The sequence below is a fragment of the Lacerta agilis genome, chromosome 15, assembly GCF_009819535.1.
Source record: "Lacerta agilis isolate rLacAgi1 chromosome 15, rLacAgi1.pri, whole genome shotgun sequence".
NCBI classification, from domain to species: Eukaryota; Metazoa; Chordata; class Lepidosauria; order Squamata; family Lacertidae; genus Lacerta; species Lacerta agilis.
Genome location: NC_046326.1, coordinates 12,138,357 through 12,151,671, shown reverse-complemented (window position 1 = coordinate 12,151,671; position 13,315 = coordinate 12,138,357). Strand labels below are relative to the sequence as shown.

Genomic DNA, 13,315 nt, shown 5'->3' with positions numbered 1-13,315 from the left:
AGCCGTTTTGACTCGTGAGGAGGAGGAGGAAGGCGGCGCCTCAAGCGCGCGCCTCCCCCTCCCTCTCCGCCTGTGAGAGGCTGCGCCCGGGCGCGAGCGGGCCATAGGGCGGGGCTTAACGCACCCAGTCACCTACCCTCGCGAGCGAAGACGCACGCGCGCGCGCGCCTGTCCCTTGCTGGCTCGCACGGGTGGGAGGGCGCGCGCGCGTTCCCTCCCTCAGTTCAGTCAATCCGTCCGTCAGTGCTTGATAGTCGTGTGTTGTTCGCTGGCGGCAGAGGACGGGACGGTCTGCTCTGGCCGGTTGGTCGGTCGGTGTTGGATGGAGGGTCCCGTCCGCCTCGCCTGCTCTCTCTGGAATGTACTGGGGGGCGGCTGCCGAGTGGGAGCGAGGGCTCTATGGGCGCAGGCAGCGCCGCTGCCGCCGCTGAGGAGAGGTGAGAAGGAGGGGAGCCGCGGCGCTGGCGGGTGGGTGTGGGCTGGGGTGGGTGTGCTAAAAGCCGGTGAGGGGATGAAGAGAGGCCAAAGAAGTGCTGGGGCTTCGGGCCGAATGCCTTGAACCCGGCAAGCCCTGGGTGTGCGCGCGTATGTGTGTATGCGCGCTTGGAGTTGCAGGTCACCTCAGGAGGGCAAAGTGTAGGGCCGGGGGACGCTGCTGCAGCTGCTGAGGGCCCTCAGAGAGGAGGAGGTGGTGCTCTTCAGTTAAATGGTGAGGCTCGAAGCTTACAATCGGTTTGTTTTTACGGCTACGTGTAAAAAAAAACCCACCTCGGGTCGTCGCACACTGTACTCTGAACCGGGAAGTTGGGCGCGTTTGTGTGTAAACGAATCGGATCCGAAGCAAGAGCCGGGTGTTAACTGCAGGCTGATTTTGGCGGGGACACCCCCACCCCAATGCACAACACCCACACACCCTGTAAAAAAACCAAACACGGGTCATCAATGTGCGAAACAAATAAACACGTGCGCACATGTGTGACACCTTTAAAGGCTCGCTGATTTATTGTGCGAGTAAGCTGATGTGGGCTACGTGCAGCAAGCAGCCCACTCAATCAAGGCAAGAAGCAGTTAGGTTTTTCGCCGAGGCAATGTTTTATGGCACCTGGAAGACAGATTTATCCGTGATGTTAGCTTCACGAAAGCTTCTGCCATAATAAACCTGCTGCTCTAAGTTGTGCCGCAGATCCCATTTGCTTTATTTAAAGACATGAAGCATGATTCAGCCAGCTACAACTAAGTTGGATCACAGTTCATGAAAGTGGGATTCTGTAGCCCATGGAAAGTGATGCCACAATAAGTACACAGTATTGCTTTTAAATATGTTATAGAAGTGAGGCTTAGGTTTCTGTTGTATTCTGGTGTTTATATTTGGTTTTAATGCATGTTTCACCTTACAAGTTACTTTACGTCTCTTTTTTGAAAAATGCAACTAATGAATGCAGTTGATAATAATAAAGATTCTTAAAGTGCCCCAAGTCTGTGTACTGTATATGTGATTGCTTTAATAAGCTACCATGTCTACTCTGGAATATGAGGAAATAAAGTTTGTTTAATCTGAAATAGTTTCTCATTTCCACATGCATCTGCCCAGGGGAAAGTAATTGGGGTGGAAGTACCTTTTAAAATCCTAGAATGGTGAAAAGAAAGAAGCATTATGACTTTAGTCTTTAATTCTGGGTGTCATTTTTGATATCATGGTATCCATCCTCTAAGGTTGGCACTTGAAAAAAAGGTATGTTTGTTGTTGAGTGCACCCAAGATTTCCCCCTGTATACAAAGGGACGGTCACTTCTTACTCAGCTGTACTTTTCTGCAGAGTGCATATGGAAACTAACACAGGGGTTCTGGAATAACCAACAGCTCTTAGTTCCATTTATAAATGTGAAAAGTGTTTTTGGGGTGGGGTGGGGTTGGAGGCAGATGACTCTGCTTAACCATTTCTTAACTTTCATTTTTACCTGACAATGGATGAAACATTTTGATTGGTATGAATATGCCCTCTTGCACTTGATTACCTTAAAATAAGTTAGCCCAGAACAAGGCATCACTTTTTATGTCTTCTGCCCCCATATCCTGGACTTCCTTTAATGTCAAAAAATGCTTCTGCCTACTTTTTGTTACCTGACTTTGCAGTTTTTGGCTCCTTGTGCAGCATCTAGGAAGTATTACTCAAGAACAGGGATAACCTTACCTGATTGTGTTCCTGTCATTTATGATGCAGTTTCAAAAGCTCTAGTGTGTACACATGGAAGGAAGAATACCTGTGATTACCTGTGTGAATTGGAAGGTATTCTGTTCCTTCTGGTGAAGGCATGGATGCTGTATTTCCATGACCAAATCCCATAGAAGCAGATAAGTGTATCCTAAGCAGCTGCCATGTCTGCAGTCTTCTGATGCTGTCTTGATCAGAAACTTGCTTTTGATAGAGCCAAAAGCAGTTCTTGGCACTTCAATGGGAAATGTGATTGAGAGAGAAGCTTGGTTGTCAACTTCAAACTGTTTTAAGTTCTGGCACATCTCTTTATGAACATGAAATTGTAAGCTGCATCTTGTTTTTCTTAAAGAATATTTATAGCAGCTACATGTTGGGAGTTCTTCTCATTTGGGCTGAGATGAAACATCACATTTTGTCTGGAAAGTTTAAATTAACTGTTGTTAACTGCTGCTCAACTAGAAAGCATTCTTACCAGGAGCAGCTTGCATTGCCGCTATCTGTTATGCACATGTTAAAATTGCATAGTGTCCAAATGAGTTGAGTGGAAGAAAGATATTATAAAATACGAAAAGTTTATTTCTCTGTACTGTACCTAATTTCAGAGGAACAGTTTGCTTACTTAATCAGGAACATAATTCACTGTGACTTGTGGGTTTACATAAGAGAATTCTTAGCATTAAGTTCTTTCAGCATCTTAATTAACCAAACTTGCAGGAGATTGATGCCTCAATCTGCTGTTCATGAAGGCTACCTCTATTGATTTCTAAGCAGAGTATTTATGATTCTGTGTCAAAACACTTGTGTTTGTGTCAAAAGGAGATCAGTTGTGATTTTAACCCTGTATCACTCTTAACAGAGGTTTGGCTGATTTTAAAACTTTGTATTCAAATGATTTTTCCTGTAAAAAGAACTCTACAGTGTCATCTAGTTTTCTCAAAAAGGACACAGTAAAGGGTTGGATCATGTTGCTTTGGTTTGTAGGTTTCATAATCCTTGCCCAGTCTTGCAGGTGGTTTGACTTTCCAGTGAATTAAATTGATTGTTTAGACAGCCAGGCAAAACAGTACAGAATGAGTTTTCTATGTACCAGAGCAAGAACTGTTGTACTGCTTTTACTGTCAAAGTGAGAGAGGACTTGGTACTGAACTCAATTTAGGAGGCCTATAATCTGATGTTTTTCCATGATGGATAAAAAATGCAGACCTGTTTTGATGTATTTTTACATTTTTTTTGCGGGTGTGGGTGTTGTTGTTTTTTAGTTATAGCATGTACATAAACTAGGGGTTGAATCTAGTTCATTATGACCTATTATCTGACAGTTTCCTTTCACAAGTAATAATGGTTGTAGTCTGTCTGCAGTGCATTTTAAACAGGATTTAGGGCAATATTATTTTAAATGTTAATGTTATCTAATTGTGAAATATCCCTTGACTTTTAGCCATAAAAGTTATCTCCCAGGGCCATTTGGCATTCGTTATACCTCATGATTTTCAAAACCCATAGTATTGAGCAACATCAGTGTCATGTACAAAGGGATTTCATTTTTAAGGTTAAAAATCTAAAGGAAAAATTAATCACTGCTAGCTTGTTTTCATGCTCAAAGAGTTAAGCATGACTATCTTGCTGTTAAAATGAAACCATGCAGCATGCAATAATAGGAAACATCCCTTTGTAGAATATGTAGCATTTTGTATGATTCTTTTTATATTTCCTTAGTTCCCTTTTTCAGCCTTGCAATGTACAGTATCGCTGTCATGCACAATCTGGGTAATAGTACTGAGGTGATATTAATGTGACTCTTTAAAATCAAACTAATTATATCTGCCTGAAAGAGCCACATTAGTGTGATTCTTGCTCCCTAGTGCTTTTTTGGAGCCCTGGAGACAACCTAGTGAATAGGGCTGAAAATTCATTCTGTATTTGATTAAATGGAACAGACTCGTTGCTTCTTACCCCAGCAGGGGCTATGAGATCTCTTGATCCCCGAAGCGGCTCATAGACCCTGGGAATTCCATTAGCAAGCACCTGAGGAATTTCTGCCCTGCAGTGCCTTTTTTTTGTAATACGGGTGGGGGTGGGGAAAATAGAACAAGAAGTATATCACTCTTGATGATGAGTGGGGGAGGCTACACCAGAAGAATCTGTATGTTGGCAGATCTAAAATCAAGGCATGACTTAACAGCTTATCTAGTGAGAGAAAAGCCCAACCCCAAAGAATACGAATAGTCAGACACTGATGTTTAAAGAGAACTGTACTTTACTTAAGGCACTGAAATTAGTTCAGCCACCCTTATTATTGAAACCATCACTTATTTCTCAGTCTGAAGAAGCAAACCAGTGGCAAACCAATATCAGTGCAAGCACTTAGACTGGTGGAGTCGGTGAGTCTTTTTAATAAGATGGAATATAACAGGCAATGGTGTGTACTTTTATTTGCCAGTTAATTGGTTTTTAAATTATTTTTAATCATATTTGTGGTACTGTAGCTAGCTGTTTAAAGCACAGATTTTTGCTGAGAGAAGCCTCTAGAGCACTATTTTGCTCACACTGATTTTTTTTAAAGGTCTGAATAAGTAACAGATTCTTGGTAATTAATCTTTTATTTGTATACTTTTCATCTTCCCCCACAGGAAAAATACTGGTAACCTGAAGCATTTCTCAATAGTTCCAAGTTTGTGTTCATTATCTTTTTATCTTAAATTTTTGATAACATATGCAAGTGGTATATGATTTGTATGCAAGAATATATATGGATTGCACTATACATTTTTGATCATTTGGTGATTATCCTATTTCTATGTTGAATGGTATATTTCTTATGTGGTCCATTGTTTTCATTTACAATTTGTACTTGGGATTCCTGTCTATTTTTTAGACATACTCCATTAAAACAACTAAGGTACTGTACCTTGCCTGAACATAATCACAGAGACTGCAAGTAGTCTTGTGTAATGTGGCTTACTTTTAAGGATGACAATCCCTTCTCTAAGTATGTACTCCCCTCTACCTGCTCCAATTTTTAAACATTATTTTTTAATTGAAAAGGTTTATGAAGCGAAGCTTATTCTTTAACATGATTCTGGGAGGGTGTGCTAATTTCAGGGTTTATATTTTCTGTTGTTATTTGTATATGTACATTAAATGTGGAAAGTGTAATGATTTGGTTTGCAACACCAGCAGTGCTTTTTTTCTTAAAAAATGTTTAGGGGTACTCTCATTTTGACTCAAGAAAATCACCATTTTATAGTTCAAATTGGGAAAAATAAATACAGTAAATGGACAAAAGTACAAAGATTAGCAAAATGTTAAGGGGCATGCGTCCCCCTAGAAAAAAGCACTGAACATCAGTATGGGCTAAGATTATCTCTGGTACTGTCTGAGTTTGGAATCCAATTTTAGTAGTTGCACTGACAAACATTTCCATTAGCATTTCTAGTTTATCATTTGGATATTTTAAAATAGAGCATATGAAGGGGGAAGAAAAATGTAAGGAGTTCCCTAGATTTAATTCAATCTGTTGCATGAAATATACTTCTAAAGTAAGATTGGAATATTATTTGTTTGTAAGTTTTATTTAAGCGCAATTAGGTATGATGTGGGCTACCAAGTATAATAAATAGCTTAAATGTCAGCCTGGTAAAAGCACAAAACAGTGGGAAAATGATAAAATGGTATTATATTGATTGACACAAGAGCTAATATTTTAGGATTACAACAGAATCTCTCCTGTAGTCCTAACATTTGAAAGTAAGATTTTATTTCCAACACAATTTTTATTCTGAGAAGTTGGCATTCTCTGCTCACGTTCTGCAAACATTGATCTTCTCTATTTCTGTTTAGTAAAATTATCTAGTTTGTGATGTTTACAAAATTCTGTTCAGTTATGCAGAACATTGGCTGTGACGTACTCCCTCTGCTGGTCAGCTGCAAAGGCAGCACTATTTGTGAATAGAGTACCTGTTCAGGAAACTTTATACAGTAGTAGACACTTTTCATGTTTCATAGTACAACAGCTATAACTTTAGGGAAACAAAGAAAACAGTAATTTGGGAGTCATACTAGCACTACTATCTGTCTGTTGTTAAAATGTAAATTCAAGATTCTTGATTTCAGCTTTCTCTTTTGGAATGTGTTCACCAAAGCACGAATTGCACACACATGCATTTGTTATCAAAGTACAAAAAATATATGCACTGCATTCTGTACATTAAAAGTCTGTTCTTTTAATGTAAAGTAAACTTTCTTAAAGTAGCCTGGGGCATTTTATGTAATACTGATGTCTGCTTTAGAAATGTGTCATAAGTGAGTATTCCAATCTATATTGTGTGTGGTAACTGATGTAGCATATGCTTTATGATGCCAGGTTTTGATAGTTCATTATGCTCAAGAACTTCAGCAAAACATATCAGTAAATAGCAGATAACTTTCTCTGTCTCTACTGAAAATGGTTTTTCTTGCTACCTGTAGGGTTTTACATGAGTCTACTGTCTACAGCTGTCTTGATGAGTCTTCCCCAACCTAGTGCTCTCCATATGTTTTAGACAACTCCAGCTGGCTGAGGCTTATGGGAATTAAGTCCAACAACATCTGGTGGGCAGCAGGTTGGGAAAGGTTGACATTAAGGTTTTAGAAATTAGTGGCCACTGAGAGAACAGCATGCTGGATTAGACGGAGCATTGGTCTCATCCGGTATGTTTGTATCCATAGAAAGGTAGGTGGCAAGTGACAAAGCAGGGGATTGGTGTAAGTAAGCTGTACAGAGAGTGTGTGGAAGACAGCTGTGCTGAAAAATCAGGGGTGGTCTAGCTAATCTGCTGGGCATTGAGGATGCATGTGAGGCAGAGATGCACAGTGCACTGAGGGTTGTGATTTTATGACAAGTTCATTGAGATCTGGGCATCTCTAAGGCAGTCATAACTAGGCAGGAAATGTATGTGATCTTAGAAGTGAGAAGGCAAGCAGGCTATGGGTTCTGATTCTGCAGGTTTGTTGAGTGTAAATGAACAAGCCTGGGGAAGAGAAGTGGTGAATGTCATCCCTGTCTTTCTACCTAAGCCCTTTGTTGGCAGTCTAGGCAGTGAACATACTCTCCTCACCCCTCACAGCATATATGCAGGAAGCATACAGTAAGGTTGGTAGTACAATAGCTTTGTAAACAAGCATTTTAGTTTCTCTGCGAATGTCCCGGTCCTCAAACACTCTGCACTTCAATCGGGAGAAAGCCACACTCACAGAGCTCAGGCGATGCTGGATTTCGGCATCAATGTTGACCCTTGTGGAAAGAAGCCTAGGTAGGAGAAGTGATTGACATTTCCCAATGTTACACCATTGAGTTGGATTTGTGGCGCTGCAGAGGGGTTATTTTGTATTTGTTGGTGCATTACTTTGGTTTTTTGGATGTTGAGTGACAGGCCAAGCTTTTTGTAAGCTGCAAAGATATTTAGGATGGTTTGGTGGTCATCCTCTGAGCGTGCACACACTACATTGTCATCAGCATACTGAAGCTCTATGACGAAAGTTACGGTAACCTTACTCTTTGCTTTCAGCCTGCTCAGTTTGAAGAGCTTTTCATCTGTTCGATATATGATTTCTACCCCAGTGGGAAGTTTCCCTTCAACAAAGTGTAGGATCATGGCAGTGAAAATAATGAATAGAGTTGGGGCAATAACACAACCCTGTTTAATACCTGATCCCACTGTGAATGGTTCACTTTGAGAGGAGCCAAATGATGTTTACAGATTTATCTGGGCAGCCAATTTTCAGAAGGACAGTCCACAGGGCATTATGATTTACAGTGTTGAAAGCCTTAGTCAGGTCAATAATCGCCATATACAGGGGTTGGTTTTGCTCTCTGCATTTTTCCTGAACGTGTCAAGCAGTGAAAATCATGTCCGCTGTCCCCCTAGAAGGCCAAAAACCATTTTGGGATTCAGGAAGGGTCATGGAGTTTGAAGACACCCGAATTCAGAATGCAAGGGAGAAACATGCTAAGAGGAAGGCACGCTTGGCAAATCCACACCGTGATCAACTCCCGCCCAGAAACCAGTGTCTCCACTGTGGAAGGACGTGTGGGTCCAGAATTGGCCTCCACACTCACAGACTCATTGTTAAAACTGTGTTTATGGAAGACAGTCTTACTCGGCTACGAGTGATCACCAAAGAAGAAGACGAAGCAGGAAGCATGATGTTGGCACAAGAGAAAGCATGACGCCATCAGCTGACATATATCAATAAGGGAGGGTGATGGATATGGGAGATAAACATGGATGATGGAGACCATGTATCAGGAAAAGTGAAGAGAAATTTTCTCTCAGTCTACTATTTAGTAACCTTGGGCACATTTGTGTATTCTGTACCAGCCAATGTGGTGCAGGCCTCTAGGGTCCTAAATTGAACTATTAAAAGAATAGGTCTTGGAATCCAGTGTCAGCCTCCTGATGGTGCTCTCTGTGGTTGAAAGTGAGGGCATGTTAGAGGAGGTCAGCAGCCTCTTCCTGCCTATGGAACTTCTTCCAGCATTCTTATGAAACCCTGTCCTGTACTGGACAGATATGGAGAAGGTGTCATAACACTACTTTTTTGTCCCTTATAGCTCCCAGCTACAACTATTCCAACCCATCATCCATTACAACTATATTTTGCAGTTTGGCAGTAGGCATGTCTTGACTCAGTCAGTCCCCTTAACCTGAATCAGCTGCTCGCTATTGCCAACAGCCCACATAACAGAGGCACAAATGCAAGGATCAGACACTGCAACAAGCCCAGATGCAGATGCAATAAAATAGGTATTAAAGGACCTAATAATGTTAGCCACAATATCAAGGGTTTATTCACCTGCTTATCTTCCAGTATGATATACAGCATCATCTGCCAGTAATGGCCTTCTGCATTCTATATAGGGCAAACGGGTCAGTAGCCTTTATGCAAAGAAAGAGAGAGTAGACACAAATATTACATCAAAAAGGAGAACATTTCACCACCACAGAATACTCTGTTACTGACCTTAAGTTGACCGTTCTTGAACAAAGAGAGGTGTTGATTAACTCGCAATGCCAGGATGTGTATGTTACTGTTCACAAAGCAATGTTGCTCATTGTAATTCTTTTACATACAGTTAAGCGTTAATACATGTTTCACCATCTGTGTTTCTTACATTTCATTTTCTGCTTATCTGACAACTACCAGTAATCTTTTGTCTCTTTATCTATAGTCATGTGTACTACCAGTATATTGTAGCTACTCACTCAGCATCATATTCCATACATCTGATAAAGTGGACTTTAGTCCTTGAAAGCATGTGCCATAATAAATTAATTTTAAAGGTGTCTTCATTTTTTGACTATGTTCTAAATAAAACAATCTAAATAAAATGTTCTAAATAAAACAATCAAGTTGTTGCTTGAATACCCGAGGCTACAATATTAGAAATTATTAAAAAGCAAATAATCACAAATCCTTAATTTAATTCTTCAAATCCCCTTTCAGTAATCACAGAAGTTATAAAGCATTTGATGGCTGGTGCAAGACCTTACTACCACTAAGTGGATTTATTTTTGGCATTATATCACATAAATCGGGCTGTACAAATAATGTTGATGCCATGTAAATTTTAGAATAGTTGTAGCCTTCAATCCAAGAAATCTTTCTAATAAGACTGTTGAATTGTTGAAGGAATACTGAAATGATACTGTTGTAAATCTGCTGTTCTGTGATTTGATGGAGCTGTTGAGATACATTTTGGAACATTAAAGCTTGATTTCCTCGTGGAATCTTCTTCTGAGTTACCTAGAAATTTGCATTGGGTTTTGGTTTCCCAAAACCTGAAAGAATTACAGGAGGTTAAAAAGTGTGGTTCACCAATTCATTTGAATCTAGTATGTATGCCAACAAAATGGAAGCAAGACTGAGTTTGGTGGAAATGTCAGTGAAGTATAGAATAAATAACATGAAGTTAAAACTTAACAGTTGCTCCTTTCTTACTCCGTATTGAGTCAGATTTAATTCGTCTCTACCATATGCTGGTTGAAATTCTGTGGAACTCATGTTTGCTTTGTGTTCCCATTCATGGGACTTATATTTTCCCTGTGGCCATGAATTCAATGAATTCTAATTACCTATGATGTAAGATAGTAGTAGATGACTGGGTGGCTATAAATTGTAGCTGCAGGTGTGGATTTAATAGATATATGTTCCTTTTATGGATCACAAATAGTATCTATAGTACAAGTTGCAACAGAAAATAAAACTCGATAAGCTGGCTTGCTTTTGGCCTGTATTTTATAGAGTTGCCATAGTTTTTTTGACAATGTTAGTGGAAGTACAGTTGAAAATTAAGTTATTAGTTTTTTTAGAGTAGAGTTCAGATACCTTTGCACAAGTACTTAATGATTGGTGGATACTTAATAGCAGAACACAATCATTCTTTAGTCAAAGCGGATGCTAAACAGTGTGATGTAATGCTTAGAGTGTTGCATCAGGACCTGGGAGAGCAGGGTTTGAATCCCCACTCAGCCATGAAACTCACTGGATGATCTTGGGACAGTCACCATTTCTTAGCCTAACCTTCCTCACAGGATTGTTGTGAGGATGACATGGGGGGGGGGGGAACCATGTACACCACCTTGAGATCCTTGGAAGATAAAGGTGGTATATAAATGTAAGCAATAATAATAAATAGTAATAACCTTGATGGATATGTTCTGCCTCCAAAGTTAGAAACCACAGGAGGGGAGAGTGATGTTTTGCTCAGATCCTGTGTGTGGGTTTTCCATACACATCTGGTTGGTCAGTGTGAGAACAGGCTGCTGAAGTAGATGGGCCACTGGCCTGATCCAGCAGTCTCTTTTTACATTCTTGTGTGTGTGTCTCTTCCTGTCATTTAAGTTATGGAATTTCCCAAAAGAACAGTGCTGGAATGAAATGTCAGATCTCTATGCTTGTTCTCTAGGCCTTCCTTCATCATATCTGAATGATCCTTAATATCATTTTTTCTAGTCTTTCAAACCAAATTAATAGGTCTTCAGGCCTCTACGTTGGCTCATCTTACTTTTCTTTCCATGCGATTGAATTTGAGACTACTTGAGAGATCATATTTTAATTTAATCCTAGTTCTTGTTGTGCACGTTAGTGTCTTGCTTTCTTTTTGAATGCAAAGTATCTAACTACTGATTGCTTACCCTAGTGAATGGAGTAAGGCACTGTAAAGCTAAAAGGATTTCCTTACTGAAAATGCACCAACATTCTTCTTGGGTTTCTTCTTCTGTACAGGCAACTCTCAACTTACGCAGGGGTTACGCTCCAGGGACAGCGCATAAAGCCAAAAATTGCATATAGTCAAAACACATTGGGTTGAGTGGGTGTGTAAGATTGCCAAAGCCTTTTCCCCTAGACACCTGCTCCATTTCCATCCACTCATTTATTTTTTAGCCAAGCACATAAAGCTGGAGGTGTGCAAGTTACCTGTACTGCCATGCTTGATTTGCTTTCTTGAGATGTGTGGACTGTTACTCTGCCTGGGTTGTGTATCCACTTCTGGCATGGCATACCTTGTGTGTTGTACTCCATGCTTGTAACATACTTTAGTCAGAATGTTTTGGAATGTGGAATAATATACAGTACAGAGAATCATGCTTCTAGGTCAGAGGGTAGATGGTTCTATTACGGTATATCTCTAGGCCATATCTGTATTCCATGTGCAAGTTCCATTAGACTTTCATTGGCCATACCTAAGAACCAGATGTGTGCAACATGGTTTAGTGTGCATTACATAGTCAGGGCCATATGCATGCCAAGTTTTAGAACAAAGCTGCTTTTTTGTGTGTCTCGTTATAACAATTGAATAATTAAAACAGTTGAAAATCCTGCCCTACCCTATTCCTTCTATAGCTTGCAGATGTGTAATTTAGTTGACCTATGAGTTGAGTTCAAGAATGAAAATTTATAGACCTCAAGGCAAAATGTAAAAGGCTTACCAATTGAAGTGTGGCTCAGATAAATGGGTGGTGGCCGCTGTCTAGCTTCAAAACATGTACAGCTTTTTGGTTTTTCAGAGGAGAAAAGTATTTCTCTCTAGGCACCACACTATAATTAGAATTTCTTACACAACTGTGTAATCATGTTGGCAACATGTCAGCAAAATGTGTGCAGTTTTTTTAGCTATGTGACCCACGGAGTCTTACAATGATGAGTTGCCCAACTTTTCTTAGCCTTTATAGTTTCCAAGAATTAAACTGTAATAGGAATGTTGAAAAGTCAGGAGCAAGGAAATACATTAAAATATGTATTCATTGGTCGGTGATCAATGACCGTTGATCAGTGGTCATAATTTCTAAGTTAAATCAATATTTTTTTAAGGGTTGCAAAAAAAAAACCTCTTCAGTTTTCTGTTACCATTCTGTATGGCATAAAGAAAGAAAGTCTCAAAATGGGACTGGAAAAATGTAGTGAACTATAATAAAATAGTAAATGGACAATTTACTATTTTGTTGAAACGTTCTTTGGGGGTGTAAATTTAGTTTAAGGTGAATTATAATGCCTCTGAGGAGGGTTTATATTGAAATTCATTGGACAGTTTACTGTTTTACTTGAGTTCTCTGCTTTACCCTGTACTATTTTGAGGCTTCCCTGTTTCTCTGCTCTTTTGCATTTGGTTCTGTCCTTTTTTATTCAGTGTTGTAGCAGTACTGTGTAGTCTTCTACTCTTGAGCTATAATAAGCCTGGTTCATGTTGCAAGACACAAGATTTTCATAGTGGCTTTCAATTTCAGTAGTAGATGGATTTATGTGAATTTAATACTTGCAGAAATAAGCTACCATTGTATTTTGCTTCACAGTAATGAATTTGTCTCAGGATTGTGGGTTTGAGACCTACGTTGGGTAAAAGATTCCTGCATTGCAGGGGGTTGGACTAGGTGTCCCACATGGTCCCTTCCAACTCTACAGTTGTATGATTCTAAGTTTCTGTGAAATAAACTCCCTGGAAAAGTTCAAGAGTTCCTTCAAATGGTTGTGGTGTTTGATGAAACATGAAATGGTGCTTTGTGGCAAGTTGGCATATTTTTGTTCCTACTAGCTCATGCTGAAACTTGACTCGAAAAACAA

The 13,315-nt window shown here is 39.9% G+C and overlaps 1 protein-coding gene across 3 annotated transcripts in view; it reads left to right on the top strand.

The window, feature by feature from the left end:
• Nucleotides 1–252: 252 nt before the first annotated feature.
• Nucleotides 253–13,315, top strand: part of CDON (cell adhesion associated, oncogene regulated) — a 57,035-nt gene continuing 43,972 nt past the window's right edge. For 2 of the 3 annotated variants that reach the window (XM_033171837.1, XM_033171835.1), the window contains exon 1: nt 253–437. The gene's annotated coding sequence lies outside the window, so the exon portion shown is untranslated. Of the gene's footprint in view, nt 438–602; nt 710–13,315 lie in introns of those variants that run through there. The other variant, XM_033171836.1, reaches the window with a different exon arrangement.